The following is a 12,955-nucleotide window of genomic DNA, read 5'->3' on the forward strand; positions in this document are numbered from 1 at the left end:
CATGCAATCTAATTTTGGATAGATGGTCAGTGTAGTAGACAGGATTCAGCTTATTAATAAAAATGAATAAAAAAAATTATATATATATATATATATATATATATATATATATATCACATACATACACACACAATACTTGTATCTTTCAAATAGGTATTTCCTTTAACAACAACATGGGAAATATCAGGGCTCCTAACGCCTAAAGCAATAAAAATGCCTATATACATCACATCCAGTTTAGTACAGCGGTAAATTGCCTGCTATATCCATACAGCTGTCTATGCTAATCTTTTATTAACCATAACTTTTGTTGTAATAATCGCACCCATTATTTATATGGCCTCTCTACCTCATAGCATTGTGGTGGTCACATTTTCTACAAGTTTTAGGTGATTAACTAATGATTGCATCTAATTTATAGCTAAGAGAATGGTGGTATTTCCCTTCCAGAAGAGTTAAACGAGCCTGAAACGATGGGCCTCTGAAGCTGTATCCACTGCTTAATAAATGTAGCCCTATGTCTGAAAGGGTTAATTCCATATTGCAGCCTTTAGTACAGGGTTTATATAGCTACATTAGATATTCTAGCCACCGTTTAGAGATATTGGCTACTATACAGTGGCACAGTGAATATAAATGGGTTGTGATGGATGCAATCCTGTATTCTACTATTCCTCACGCTTTGGGATTACTGGCTCTTAAATATTTTTGAACAGAGAGTCTTTTTCAGAAGAGGAAACTATTTTTCTATGTGAGGCTGTGGAGTTCCTACTTAATTAGTTTACGTTTGATGGAGAATTCTCTTCACAGCCCCTTTCAGTTGGTGTCCAAGCCTAACCTCATCAGTGCTAAACTGGGAGCTTCTAAGTAAGTTTAAAAGGTTTTATACTAGATTTTTAGATCAGTATCTGCGCATATTATTATTCTTTATAGTAGGGTTTATTACATAGACATATATGGAAACTGGTGTATACTGTCACTTTAAGTCTTCAGATGCAATAATTACCTGGACTTTAAAACTGGTGCACAGGCACCCATAGGATGTGTGTAAGCTGCTGAAAAACTAATTTTTACTAAAAGCATTTTTGCTAATGTGCTTTTATTTAACATTTAAATGCAAATTTCTCTCTCTAACAAAGACCCCATCCTTACCAAAATTAATTTTAAGCAACTGTTAATTTTTGAAGTGAGATCCAGTGCAAATCCAAGTTCCTCCGATGAAGCATTTTCATTTGCTCATCCGCATACTATAAACATTTGACCCCTCATTCAATATAAAAAATCCTTAGCCAACAAATATTGTTTTTAAATTCTTTATTGGTATTAGGTCAACTTTCTATAAAAAGGTTTATCCCCTTTCCTCAGTGAAAGTAAATACAAGAATTACATCACACCAAATACCTGAAAAACATGTAAAAAAAAAAAAAAAAAACGTTAAGAATACAGCAGTTTTCTATTACAGGAGTGCACGCACTTTTTTTTCAAAAAACATTACCTTTCAACAATCCTAGAAGCTGATCCATCCTCCAAAAGGTTTAGTTTGGTGATTTTCTAAACAGAACAAAAAAAGAAAGAAAAAGGAAAACTATCACTGAGAGCAGTCAAACATTTGTTGTAGAACTTGAGAGTATTCAGTTATTTGCCTGACCCCGCAAAATTCAGAAGGCATGTAAAGACAGCCAGTCTGTCAGAGCACACCCCTGAGTGAAGACAGGTCATGTTTTATCTACGACAGCCTAAAATCCCAAAGCTCAGAACTTGGAACAGAGAGAGGAACAGCTGTCAAGAACCACCGCTTGCTTCCACAGGCTCGCTCCCATTATGTATAGTATTAAACGTAGTCCCCATAGTACATGCAAGACACTACTAGATGGAATATACAGACTAGCAGACAAGAAATAAAACCGGGAAACTGCACACTATGGCCCCTATTTAAGAAAGTCTGGCGACCATGATCCGACAGTGCGGATCAGGTCCGCCAGACCTTGCTGAATACTGCGAGCAATGCGCTTGCCGTATTCAGCATTGCACCAGCAGCTCACAAGAGCTGCTGGTGCAATGCCGCCCCTTGCAGACTTGCGGCCAATGGGCCGCCAGCAGGGGGTGTCAATCAACCCGATCATACTCGATCGGGTTGATTTCCGGCGATGTCTGTCTGCCTGCTCAGAGCAGGCGGACAGGTTATGGAGCAGCGGTCTTTGTGACCGCTGCTTCATAACTGCTGTTTCTGGCGAGCCTGCAGGCTCGCCAGAAATACGGGGCATCAAGCTCCATTCGGAGCTTGATAAATAGGCCTCTAAGACCTTTTTCTAATAAAAGACTAAAATAGAAGCAAATTCATTCTATTTAGCATTATGAAAAACTATGTTGCCCCCTTAATTACACATGGCTCCTTAGGAGAGCTAAAGCAGCAGGTGCCATTTTATAGACTGACGTGGATCATAAAATCAAAATGAAACTTTCATGACTCAGATCATGCATCCCTCCCTCCACTTTTATCAAGTGTTTTTTTCCTCTTGGTATCCTTTTTTTGAAATGCATACGTAAGTAGGCTGAGGAGAAGTGACACACTACTGAAGCTAGCTGGCGATTGGCGGCTCACTTGACTCAGCTCCTAGTAGTGCATTGCTGCTCATTCAAAGGAAATGTCAAATTTGCTTCCTTTTCTAATAGAAGTAAAAGTGGTTTTAAATGCTATGTCCTATATAAGAAATTTTGGGTTGTGTTTCTTTAAGCCAAGCGATACATATATATATAGATTTTTTACTTAACTTTTATTCCTCACCTGCACTTAGGTTCACACAGCATCATGCTTGCTTAGCCACACACAGGAAAGTAGGAGATTGTATGACCAGTGCTTGTAACCAATTGACTGGAGAACTGCAGTTATCTGGGCTACATTGTGCCGTGCATGAACGGCTCGTACATGCTGTTACATAGATTTACTGTTCCCTGGCTCTCTGTGTAGAAATTACTATTTTAAAATGCAGTTGTAATGAAACCAGCTGCCGCCCACTCTGTTTGTTTACAAACTACTACAGTTTCATACAGGGCCGGACTGGGACCAAAAATAGGCCCGGGCATTTTAAGGCAGAGCAGCCTCCACCAATATTTGAAATGACCATATGGAGGACTGGCAACCCAGAGGCCCCGGGAACAGCAACTGCACCACTTTGAAATCCAATATTTAATAATGAAAACAACGGTGAAACACATAGGAAATGGTTATCAGAATCTATACACTGTGCATGCTACACTGTATAAGTAAGGAGTGTGTTTGTGTATATATATATATATATATATATACACACACACACACAGTGTTCTCACTTCCGTGGAGTTATTTATGAGTCAGCACTGATTGGCTAAAATGCAAGTCTGTCAAAAGAACTGAGATAAGGGGCAGTTTGCATAGATAAAAAGCAAATCACAGAGGTAAAAAGTAATAGGGATTATCTATCTTTTTAGACAATAAATATTTTCAAGTAGACAGTCCCTTTAAACCTCAAAATATGTGAAAATTAGTATGTGCAAAAAAAAAAAAAAAGACCTAGCTCTTTATTAGCAACAAATACATGTGATTTAAGTAAATTAATAAGTTCAAAGCACTTAAAATAATATAACTTCATGGAGTAGATGTCTGGTTAAGCTTCTAAAGCACAAAGCTGGTAAACATAACTTGATGCAGAGCCCACCCTTGCCTCTCCCTTCTGCTAGCTAACTCTGATCACAATATCAGGACCAAAGCCCCACTGTCCCTATTACCTCACTACTGTGGGTGCACTGGCTTCTGCAGAGTATGATCAGCACCGCACGTGTGGGAGAGGCAGAGGGGAGATAGCGGAGGAAAGAGCTCCAGGGCTGTGCTCTGTTACATGTAATAATTTAGTAACAGCTACAGGGCAGAGCGTGGGGAAAGAGAAAATACAGAAATAATTAGTGAGGTGGCACAGCAGAGACCACACTACCCTGAACATGCCTATACTGAATGCAGGGATGTCTGAAGAACAATTTGAAGGTTATTTCTGCATCACTAGGTTAGAAATTCTTAAATTCAGCGTTGCTAGTATAAGTACAAGATGAGTGGCTTGTCTTTCCACTCTCACCAAATCCTGATTTCTTACATGCAGCTACAAGCACACAAAATACTCTGCACAGCCCAGCACCTCACAAAGACAAATACATTCACAGGATGGCTGTTAACACTCTCAGGGCCATTAAGAAGTCCCGGCTATGCAAGGATTCACTAACATTGTACAACATACCTCCCAACATTTCAACATTCCAAAGAGGGACACACTTTGGAGAGTGTGTAAAAAAAGAAATGCAAATCATATATATATATATATATATATATATATATATATATATATATATATATATATATAAATCTACCCATTTTCTGTCCCTGTAAACTATGTATGCATTTTTTATGTTGGACACAATACATTTTCGAACTTTTATTCATTGATCGCCAGCATAATTTTACTTTTATATATATATATATATATATATATACACACACACAAACAGACACACAGCTATATATATATATATATATATATATATATATATATATACACAGGGAGTGCAGAATTATTAGGCAAATGAGTATTTTGACCACATCATCCTCTTTATGCATGTTGTCTTACTCCAAGCTGTATAGGCTCGAAAGCCTACTACCAATTAAGCATATTTGGTGATGTGCATCTCTGTAATGAGAAGGGGTGTGGTCTAATGACATCAACACCCTATATCAGGTGTGCATAATTATTAGGCAACTTCCTTTCCTTTGGCAAAATGGGTCAAAAGAAGGACTTGACAGGCTCAGAAAAGTCAAAAATAGTGAGATATCTTGCAGAGGGATGCAGCACTCTTAAAATTGCAAAGCTTCTGAAGAGTGATCATCGAACAATCAAGTGTTTCATTCAAAATAGTCAACAGGGTCGCAAGAAGCGTGTGGAAAAACCAAGGCGCAAAATAACTGCCCATGAACTGAGAAAAGTCAAGCGTGCAGCTGCCAAGATGCCACTTGCCACCAGTTTGGCCATATTTCAGAGCTGCAACATCACTGGAGTGCCCAAAAGCACAAGGTGAGCAATACTCAGAGACATGGCCAAGGTAACAAAGGCTGAAAGACGACCACCACTGAACAAGACACACAAGCTGAAACGTCAAGACTGGGCCAAGAAATATCTCAAGACTGATTTTTCTAAGGTTTTATGGACTGATGAAATGAGAGTGAGTCTTGATGGGCCAGATGGATGGGCCGTGGCTGGATTGGTAAAGGGCAGAGAGCTCCAGTCCCACTCAGACGCCAGCAAGGTGGAGGTGGAGTACTGGTTTGGGCTGGTATCATCAAAGATGAGCTTGTGGGGCCTTTTCGGGTTGAGGATGGAGTCAAGCTCAACTCCCAGTCCTACTGCCAGTTTCTGGAAGACACCTTCTTCAAGCAGTGGTACAGGAAGAAGTCTGCATCCTTCAAGAAAAACATGATTTTCATGCAGGACAATGCTCCATCACACGCGTCCAAGTACTCCACAGCGTGGCTGGCAAGAAAGGGTATAAAAGAAGAAAATCTAATGACATGGCCTCCTTGTTCACCTGATCTGAACCCCATTGAGAACATGTGGTCCATCATCAAATGTGAGATTTACAAGGAGGGAAAACAGTACACCTCTCTGAACAGTGTCTGGGAGGCTGTGGTTGCTGTTGCATGCAATGTTGATGGTGAACAGATCAAAACACTGACAGAATCCATGGATGGCAGGCTTTTGAGTGTCCTTGCAAAGAAAGGTGGCTATATTGGTCACTGATTTGTTTTTGTTTTGTTTTTTAATGTCAGAAATGTATATTTGTGAATGTTGAGATGTTATATTGGTTTCACTGGTAAAAATAAATAATTGAAATGGGTATATATTTGTTTTTTGTTAAGTTGCCTAATAATTATGCACAGTAATAGTCACCTGCACACACAGATATCCCCCTAAAATAGCTATAACTAAAAACAAACTAAAAACTACTTCCAAAACTATTCAGCTTTGATATTAATGAGTTTTTTGGGTTCATTGAGAACATGGTTGTTGTTCAATAATAAAATTAATCCTCAAAAATACAACTTGCCTAATAATTCTGCACTCCCTGTATATATACGCTTACCATACGTCCCGTTTTTACCGGGATTGTCCCTGTTTTGAGCCCCTGTCCCAGTGTCCCACCCGTTTTTACATTTTGTCCCGGCCGCCGGTGTTCTACACTCATCCAGCGTTTTGCGCATGCGCTGCCTTTTACAGCTGTCTCACTCTGCTCTCTGCTGTCGGAATGTGCGACCGTGACGTCACCACAACAGACGGGTCGCAGAATCCGACAGCTTGTGTTCCACTGCTCCGCCTCTTCTCTTCATACTACATTTTAGGCGCCAGTTCAAAAAAAGCATTGTGCGGCTGCACACTCTGTGACTAGACTGTCAGACTGCCTGTGTGTTCAGCTGTAGAAAAATAAAAAGAACATTTTTGATTTTGAATCTGATTCTTGCCGATCTTCTTGAGCCTGGTAAGGTAACTTGAGGATAAATAGTTAAATAACTTCAGTGTATGTGTCGTTTTTTACTACTTACTAAGTCTATACCAGTGGCAGTTACTAAGTTAGTAACTGCCACTGGTATAGACTTAGTTACTAACATTACAGTGAGTTACAGTTACAGACTCAGTCATTCATTACTACTTAGTACTTGATATTTTCCTTTCATCATCAATCAGATTCATACAAACATACCACATTATCTAACCTAGGCAGCTAGGCTAAGTCAAGTTATATTATTTTATTTATTATTACCAGTGGCAGTTACTTACTAACAGTACAGTGAGTTACAGACTCAGTCATTCATTACTACTTGATATTTTCCTTTCATCATCAGTCAGATAGATTCATACAAACATACCACATTATCTAACCTAGGCAGCTAGGCTATGTGTTGTAATATGTACAGTCAAGTTATATTATTTTATTTATATATATTTATATTATGATACATGATATTTGCAGTGTAATTTATATAATAATTGCTGCTGGGGTCACTGATCAATCATCATTAATTATAATTTATGGTAATATTGTGCTGCTGGTCATTAATTATGTTAATATAAAATTGTGCTGCTGGGGTCATCATCATTAAATTAATGATGATGACCCCAGAAGCACAATTATATTAACATAATTAATGATGATGATCCCAGCAGCACAATTAAATTAACATAATTAATGATGATGATGACCCCAGCAGCACAATTAAATTAACATAATTAATGATGATGACCTCAGCAACCCAATTATATTACAGTAATTAATTTAATTAATTATGTTAATATAATTGTGCTGCTGGGGTCATTGATCATCATTAATTGTGTTAATTTAATTGTGCTGTTGAGATCATTAATTGTGTTAATATAATTGTGCTGCTGGGGTCATCATCATTAATTGTGTTAATATAATTGTGCTGCTGGGGTCATCATCATTAATTGTGTTAATATCATTGTGCTGCTGGGGTCATCATCCTTAATTGTGTTAATATAATTGTGCTGCTGGGGTCATCATCATTAATTATGTTAATTTAATTGTGCTGCTGGGGTCATCATTAATTGTGTTAATATAATTGTGCTGCTGGGGTCATCATCATTAATTATGTTTATATAATTGTGCTGCTGGGGTCATCATCATTAATTATGTTGAAGGGCCAAAATAAACTTTCATGATTCAGATAGGGCATGTAATTTTAAAAAAAATTCCAATTTACTTTTATCACCAATTTTGCTTTGTTCTCTTGGTATTCTTAGTTGAAAGCTTAACCTAGGAGGTTCATATGCTAATTTCTTAGACCTTGAAGGCCACCTCTTTTCAGAATGCATTTTAACAGTTTTTCACCACTAGAGGGTGTTAGTACACGTATTTCATATAGATAACACTGTGCTTGTGCACGTGAAATTATCTGGGAGCAGGCACTGATTGGCTAAACTGCAAGTCTGTCAAAAGAACTGAACTAAAGGGACAGTTTGCAGAGGCTTAGATACAAGATAATCACAGAGGTTAAAAGTATATTAATATAACTGCATTGGTTATGCAAAACTGGGGAATGGGTAATAAAGGGATTATCTATCTTTTAAAACAATAAAAAGTCTGGTGTAGACTGTCCCTTTAGTAAAATTGTGCTGCTGGGGTCATCATCATTAATTATGTTAATATAATTGTGCTGCTGGGGTCATCATTAATTGTGTCAATTGTGCTGCTGGGGTCATCATCATTAATAATGGCAATATAATTATGCTGCTGGGGTCATCATGAATTGTGTTAATTGTGCTGCTGGGGTCATCATCGTGTTAATTGTGCTGCTGGGGTCATCATCATTAATTGTGTTAATTGTGCTGCTGGGGTCATCATCATTAATTGTGTTAATTGTGCTGCTGGGGTCATCATCATTAATTGTGTTAATTTGTGCTGCTGGGGTCATCATCCATTAATTGTGTTAATTGTGTTGCTGGGGTCTTCATCATTTATTATGGTTATATTGTGCTGCTAGGGTCATCATCATTAATTATTTATAAATAATTAAATAATAAAATCATTTTGTTTGAGTAACTCAGGAATGTCAAACAATGGAACAATACTTTTGTGTGGGCTACTGTGCAAGAAGCTATGTATTTTTCAACTGGGGAGTGTAATGTTGCTCAAAGCAGGCTTGTTGAAATAATACTAATAAATAAATAATACTTATCTTATTAACTATTATAATAACAGTAACAGCACACACTTACTATTTAATGACCCCAGCAGCATACAATTATTTAATTTAAATAATAATGGTTTGCTGCGGGGGTCATTAAATAATAATGGTTTGCTGCCATGTTCATTAAATAAGGGTGTGCTGCTGGGGTAATTAAATAATAAGGGTGTGCTGCTATTTTCATTAAATAATAAGGGTGTGCTGCTATGTTCATTAAATAATAAGGGTGTGCTGCTATGTTCATTAAATAAGGGTGTGCTGCTGGGGTAATTAAATAATAAGGGTGTGCTGCTATGTTCATTAAATAATAAGGGTGTGCTGCTATGTTCATTAAATAAGGGTGTGCTGCTGGGGTAATTAAATAATAAGGGTGTGCTGCTATTTTCATTAAATAATAAGGGTGTGCTGCTATGTTCATTAAATAATAAGGGTGTGCTGCTATGTTCATTAAATAAGGGTGTGCTGCTGGGGTAATTAAATAATAAGGGTGTGCTGCTATTGTCATTAAATAATAAGGGTGTGCTGCTATGTTCATTAAATAATAAGGGTGTGCTGCTATGTTCATTAAATAAGGGTGTGCTGCTGGGGTAATTAAATAAGAGTGTGCTGCTGGGGTCATTAAATAATTAATAACGGTGTGCTGCTGGGTTCATGAAATAATTAATAAGGGTGTGCTTATAAGGTAACCTTTATTTTGGACATGAATTTAAAGAGGTATGAAATATTTTTTCTTTCATGATTCAGATAGAGCATATCATTTTTACCAACTTTCCAATTTACATCTATAATTAAATTTCCTTAATTTTCTTTGTATCCTTTGTGAAGGAGCAGCTATCTGGTAAGTCAATGACAAGAGGCATATTGTGCAGCCACCAATCATCAGATAGCTCCTAGTTGTGTATTGCTACCTCTGAGCCTATCTAGGTATACAAGTAAAATGGAAAGGCATTAATTCCAAAGGCCAGGAAAGCAAAGTTCTGATTTAGTTGAGATGTTCACTAAATGTTTGTGTATTAATTCCTGTTTATTCTTGTTATTATTTCATTATTCTATATTTTCAAGTGACCCCCTCAGCCACATATATTGGTATAGGAGGGAAGCACCTGGTGCTTTACCATTTACACTTAACACCTCCCCTTCTGCTCAGCAGGTGAAGGGGTTTATACCGAATCCTTCCACCCAGCTATTGGTGACTAGAAGGGTTTTTGAGAGGTCAGCACTCAGACTCGCCATGTATTTGTACTGAGAGAACCTTGGTAGTAATGATTTAATGAATATATTTATATTTTCTTTTCAGAATAATTTTGACACTTTGGAGTGTAGTGTAGTGTAGTATTCGCAGGAGCCACGATCTTGGAGATTTACAGGTAAGACTTTAATGAAGTGGTTGCAAAGGATCTTTCATTTGAACTTTGCTCACCACTTATATTTATATATATATATATATATATATATATATATATATATATATATATATATATATATATATATATATATATTTATATTTTCTTTTCAGAATAATTTTGACACTTTGGAGTGTAGTGTAGTGTAGTGTTCGCAGGAGCCACGATCTTGGAGATTTACAGGTAAGACTTTAATGAAGTGGTTGCAAAGGATCTTTCATTTGAACTTTGCTCACCACTTATATTTATATATATATTTATATTTTCTTTTCAGAATAATTTTGACACTTTGGAGTGTAGTGTAGTGTAGCGTTCGCAGGAGCCACGATCTTGGAGATTTACAGGTAAGACTTTAATGAAGTGGTTGCAAAGGATCTTTCATTTGAACTTTGCTCACCACTTATATTTATATATATTTATATTTTCTTTTCAGAATAATTTTGACACTTTGGAGTGTAGTGTAGTGTAGTGTTCGCAGGAGCCACGATCTTGGAGATTTACAGGTAAGACTTTAATGAAGTGGTTGCAAAGGATCTTTCATTTGAACTTTGCTCACCACTTATATTTATATATATATATATATAGCAATAACAGTTAAAGTGCACTCACTGTTCCAAGGATCATCTGCCGGGGTGCTGCGTGGAAAAATGTAGATTTACGTTCAACCCCAAGGAAGAAAACGCTTCACTCTCCGGTCTTTTCATCAATATTTATTTATTATTCACAAGAGTTGTATTACAGCATTCCCAGACGTTTCGACACCTATTGGTGTCTTTTTCAATGGGTATTTGCCAAAATTCTTTTGTCCCAAAAGGAGCCTTTTGGGACAAAAGAATTTTGGCAAATACCCATTGAAAAAGACACCAATAGGTGTCGAAACGTCTGGGAATGCTGTAATACAACTCTTGTGAATAATAAATAAATATTGATGAAAAGACCGGAGAGTGAAGCGTTTTCTTCCTTGGGGTTGAACGTAAATCTATATATATATATATATATATTTATATTTATATTTTCTTTTCAGAATAATTTTGACACTTTGGAGTGTAGTGTAGTGTAGCGTTCGCAGGAGCCACGATCTTGGAGATTTACAGGTAAGACTTTAATAAAGTGGTTGCAAAGGATCTTTCATTTGAACTTTGCTCACCACTTATATTTATATATATATATATATTTATATTTTCTTTTCAGAATAATTTTGACACTTTGGAGTGTAGTGTAGTGTAGCGTTCGCAGGAGCCACGATCTTGGAGATTTACAGGTAAGACTTTAATAAAGTGGTTGCAAAGGATCTTTCATTTGAACTTTGCTCACCACTTATATTTATATATATATATATATATATTTATATTTTCTTTTCAGAATAATTTTGACACTTTGGAGTGTAGTGTAGTGTAGCGTTCGCAGGAGCCACAATCTTGGAGATTTACAGGTAAGACTTTAATGAAGTGGTTGCAAAGGATCTTTCATTTGAACTTTGCTCACCACTCACTAAGCCTTCTTTTCTACAGGAGTGCACCAGATAGTGAGTTGCTGGTCGTAGCCTCAGGCATCCCACAGCTCTACTTAATCCAAGGTGAAGCCTACCATAGAGACAAAGAAGCTGAGGTGCTGAGGGGGAACACTTAGGACTTTGCACAGTGGTCACAGCTCATGTGCAAGAGACTGTTGACATTCACAACATTTTGAACTTTACTTTGGCAAAGATTTTGTAGTTTTATTTGTAGTTTTAATTTAATATGCCGAAAAGAGCATGCACATTCACCAAAGAACTAGAACAGGAATACCCTTTTTTAAAAAAGCTTTCTTTGGACAGGGTAAAATGTGATCATTGTCTTGCAGTGTTCTCGGTGTCTCACGGAGGGAAGTCTGATATTAAAAACCATTTGCAAACTCAAAAACACAAGGTGAGTGTTGCCTCAGTTGCTACATCATCACGAGTAGATAGTTTTTTTAAAAGCTCAGAAACAACCGAATTGGAACTTCTCGTTGCCGCTAAAGAAGCTACCTTTGCTTTTCACACAGTTTCCCATGACTTGAGTTTCAAGACATCCGACTGTTCGTCAAAGTTGGTCTCAAAATTCTTTGAGCCAAAATTTCATCTGGCACGAACAAAATGTGAAGCAGTGATTTTGAATGTTATTGCACCAATGGCCAAATCTGAACTTACTGAAGACCTAGCAGTGGCAAATTTTGTCACAATTTCTATGGATGCTTCAAATAGAAAAGATGTAAAAATGATACCTTTCATGATTCGATACTATATACCTGGTCAAGGGGTACAAGTCAAATTTTTAGATATGCAAACTGTTCCTGGTGAGACGGCTGAGATCTTGACTGATGCCTTATTCTCGGTTATTGACAAATACGGGTTAAACGAAAAAGTTGTTGGATTTTGTGGAGACAATTGTAACACAAATTTTGGCGGTGTAAAACGAAAAGGCAAGAACAATGTTTTTAGCCGATTAAAAGCTAAACTAGCAAGGGACCTTGTTGGCATTGGCTGTGGTGCACACATTGTGCACAACTGTCTCCAAACAGCTGTTGACGTTTTACCAATTGACATTGAAGCACTTGTTGTCAAAATTTTTAAATATTTTCACATATACACAGTTCGTGTAACTCATTTAAAGGAATTTTGTGACTTTGTCGGAGTGGAATACAAAAAACTATTACAACATGGTAATACCAGATTTTTGTCAATGCTGCCAGCAGTTGAAAGAATTCTTTACATTTTTGAGGGCTTGAAATCCTACTTTTGTTCTGAAGAACACTG

General features: G+C 37.1%; 1 long non-coding RNA gene and 1 other non-coding gene across 2 annotated transcripts; both read right to left on the reverse strand.

The window, feature by feature from the left end:
* Nucleotides 1–1,297: 1,297 nt before the first annotated feature.
* On the reverse strand, nt 1,298–1,553 carry LOC128655650 (uncharacterized). Its single transcript, XR_008401866.1, has 2 exons — nt 1,496–1,553; nt 1,298–1,401 (listed from the first exon to the last, which is right to left on the reverse strand). It is a non-coding gene; the product is annotated as an uncharacterized LOC128655650 (long non-coding RNA).
* An 84-nt stretch (nt 1,554–1,637) lies between these two features.
* LOC128658622 (small nucleolar RNA SNORA79) lies at nt 1,638–1,785 on the reverse strand. Its single transcript, XR_008402294.1, has one exon. It is a non-coding gene; the product is annotated as a small nucleolar RNA SNORA79 (small nucleolar RNA).
* Nucleotides 1,786–12,955: the final 11,170 nt, after the last annotated feature.

Source organism: Bombina bombina, chromosome 4 (assembly GCF_027579735.1).
Source record: "Bombina bombina isolate aBomBom1 chromosome 4, aBomBom1.pri, whole genome shotgun sequence".
Taxonomy (NCBI): Eukaryota; Metazoa; Chordata; class Amphibia; order Anura; family Bombinatoridae; genus Bombina; species Bombina bombina.